Here is a 3,850-nt window from a genome sequence, read left to right on the forward strand (position 1 = left end):
GTTGCCTCTGGAAGTCCAAATCTTGACCACTATGGAACATTTCTGCAACAGAATGTGTGCTCAGAACACCGTTTCATCATTATAACTGACACTCTTAGAATGATGACACTTACAATAGCAACATCAAACTACAAGAAACACGACAAGCAAGAACTTAAAGTAATGCTCAAACAGGGGGGGGGGAAGTTTCAAGCAGCCCGCGATGAGAAACACGATGTTGAAACGGTTAAGAACAACTAAGGTTTTATGAGAAACGCAAATTTTGGAGCAAGAGGCTCCCCTTCAGGTTGCACTACTGCTGCTGATGCTGTTTCACGAAGGTTCTCGTGTCTGATAAACATTTGTTTATCAGAAAATCTAGAAAATACCAGAGCTGAGCGAGTATTCAAAATTTTCGAATAGCCATATTCGAAAAAATTACAGTGATTTGAAGTAGTCAAATTACTACCGTTTCGATATTGCTTGTTTGATTCCATTATATAACCTAAGCCGCATGTAAAATGTCATGTCACATTTATCCAAATAACAATGGCCATTTCCGATCCGAGCTCCTGAGCTTACGAAATATTACAATATCTGTGACAGCAGCGAAGATGCCGTTTGTGCAGGCGGGTTATGGAGTGCTGGCGGACATCAGATCGGGGATCGTTCCTAGGCATTCGCCGGCTAATTAGCTCATGTTCATTAATGAATATATCTATTAGGTGTTTTCAGGGAATGGTAGTCACTTTCGGAATTGAACAAAGCCAGTAGAAAGCAATGAAGCGGTACAGCTGGAATCTCGGGAAACTTATCTATTTGGTAGCCCGTTCACTCTACACTCTAGCGTCACAATTATCGTCACTATTGCGCGCTTTTTTTTTTTTTGAAAAACTAAAACATAAAAATACTGAAACACTGAACGCTGTGTCGAACTCGCCAGCAGACTTGCTCATTGGTCGCCAACTACAGCGGGGCAACTATATTGCATGGGCATAACTCTGTGTTTAAAAGAAAAGATGTCCGCTAAGCTCCGGCTATGTAGTCACCATGGTAGCGCACGAGTCAGTTAGGAACATCTATTGGCTGAAAAATTGGGGATCACTTCCCACCTGACGAGGCTCCGAATCATTTTACCGCCAAGTTTGGTAGCAGGTCAAAATTATTAGGAGTTCCTTGTCGTATGTCAAACTTCTGGTTCTGCCATCATAAACAACAGCCCTTTAAACTACGCCAGCAGTGTAACCTGTATGTCTCCCACTGTGCGGTTCGATTGAACCTCTCCTTCTCTGTAAATACCATGTGAAGCGTTCTGCGCTGAAGACTGACAAACCTTGATATGCAAAGCCTGTGCGTTCCCATCGCTTCCTTGGTGTGGTCCTGGACTCGAACCTGCGCTGGGCTCGCCTTATTAAGCACCATGGAACCAAAGTGCAGCGATGGCTTCCTGCTATTAAATATCTTTCCCGCTTAGGCTGTAATTAACTCTCCCTTCTAGCCGTTCAGGCGGCTTTGGTGAGGCCAACTGCGCTTTACAGTCTTCCAGTCTTGCATAGGGGTTTCAACAATGTCGTTAAATACCTTTCGGACCCTGTTCGCGCGAAGCCTTCATCGGTACCTGGGATTTCCAAGAATGGCTGAAACGCGGCAGGTCCGAGCTGAAGCTGGTCAACTCCCGGTGGAGGACCTCCGTCAGTGGGAAACGGCGCGACACTTCCTACATTTATTTCATTTCATTCACCATACATTTCCTGCCACCCACTCCTCAGGAGAATTCCATACCGTCCTGAACGCCATTTCCATCGCGTAGCGGAGAGGCCTTGCCAGGCTCTCACTGGGTTCACACATAAGGACGTCACATCGCCGAACTGCCCCTGGTCTCCGCCTGTGCCACCCGCCTTCGCACGTCTTCCGGACATCCAGGACCGCAGAGACCTCAAGTCCTTCGAGCCCATTTAAGGGAAGTTTTAGCCTCTCGTAAAAGGGATGTTTTGTACATTTACTGCCGCTTACAGCGACGCGCATCTCTAAATAGCAGTCCGCATCAGTATATGTCATCCCATCCGAAGGCCGTTGGTTGAAAGACGTCGCCTTCGCATCAAACCTCATCCACAGCTGCAGAACTCTATGCAATACTTTTCTTTTTGCAGCACACTCAGATAGGCATCATCCAACAGCCATAGGTGACGTCATTAAAGGTGGAGACCGTGAGAAATTCACCACGAAGGTTGCGGTATATGCGTAGCGTTCGGGACGTCCGGAACATGTGTACAAAATACTATCTTGTTCTAACACTGTGTAGATTTCATTTCGTCCGGTTTGTCTCCAGACGAGCGCCTCGCCTCTGTAAACAAACTTGGGGGATATGTTTAACGAAAGAAAAAGAAGAAGAAAGGTTAGTCAGGCGCAGGCCGACTTGCTACAGGTGTAGCGACAGGGAACTCAAAGCAACCCCTTGCTGACATAATCGGGCTTCCGGCAAAGTTGAATGAAGGGTTCCTAGTAGGCAACGTTGCTGGGTGACGTATCAGCACCCTCCATTCGGACGAACGGCCGTAGTTTTCTGCCCTTCGCATTTTGATTCCGGTCTGCTATTGTCATTATTTACGAATTCATTACACGCGCAAACTGAACGCGAACGCTGTATTCGCTATCGAGTGGATGGTTCGTGTGCGGCATGCTTCCCACCTAATTTTCTTTCGAGCCCTTGCAAAGTCTCCCTTTACAGAACTACCAGCGCTGCAGGCGAAGAATGGACGTGAACGCTTCTGGAAAGACACTTTGGCATTTGCTAAGCCAATGATTGTCGATACACCTGGACGGACAACCAAATGGGAAGCCTTTCTAATACATCCCTACACTGAAGATACTCAAGCACCACGTGGAATTTGCTGTCATGCGCAATTTTACAGGGAGTCAGGGATGGTTGTCTCGCGACAGTTTTTGATGGTATAGCATTAAACTGTATGACAACCACTCTTAAGGGGACAAAAACAAATTGTGCATTCAGCTTTATACAGACGAATTTGATATATGCGATCCCCTAGATGCTAAAAGGGGGAAAGCACAAGCTGATGGATGTGTGCTTTGCCGCACTCAACGTGCCTTCAGAATACACGTCACTTCTGGAACACATGCATCTGGCGCTGATTGTAAGCGGCGAACTTGTTGTGGAGCACGGACCACGCTCTTTTCTTGAGCCACCTGTCAAAGACAATTCTGAATGGAAAACAGCAGGGATCATTGTGAATTCAAAGAGGTGCACTCTATCAGTAGTCTGCCTTACGGGTGACAACTTCTCAGCTCATCGTGAAGGTGCATCTGCGGCAAACTTCAATCGTGGCGGTGTGTGTCGTTCACGAATGGCCCTGGACCACGAATTTTCTCTCAAGTACCGCGAGAAGTATTTTATTATGCGTTCCCCAGATGGCCACAGCTGCCCCGTTAACATGCTGCAAAGCCCTCCAGCGTCGTCGTTATATGGAGCGAAGTGGCCACGCCCGGTCACATTTGAAGGCTTCGCGTCCACTCATGCACGACATCAATGAACGTGTAACACCCTTCCTCTTTAGCATGTTTTTTCCACACTCACTAAAGATGGACACTTCTCCCTGGACACTTTGGATGACCGCATGCAAAATTTTACGTACGACCCGTGCGGCTCAAAACCAAACCGGAGACAGTGTCACGAGCTACACTCTTCAGCACTGGAGTCCTGTAAAGTTGTGCATCGCATACATTTTGTCTGTTGAGGCGTATATCTTTCGTGAAAGCATGTGCACCCTGGCAACAAAGGTGGGTAAGCTGTACCTCCTGTTCAGAGAGGTTGTTGACCTTATCATGTGCAGTGACATCTCTGTTGACCATGTGC

This window comes from Ornithodoros turicata, unplaced genomic scaffold (assembly GCF_037126465.1).
Source record: "Ornithodoros turicata isolate Travis unplaced genomic scaffold, ASM3712646v1 ctg00000955.1, whole genome shotgun sequence".
Classification (NCBI taxonomy): Eukaryota; Metazoa; Arthropoda; class Arachnida; order Ixodida; family Argasidae; genus Ornithodoros; species Ornithodoros turicata.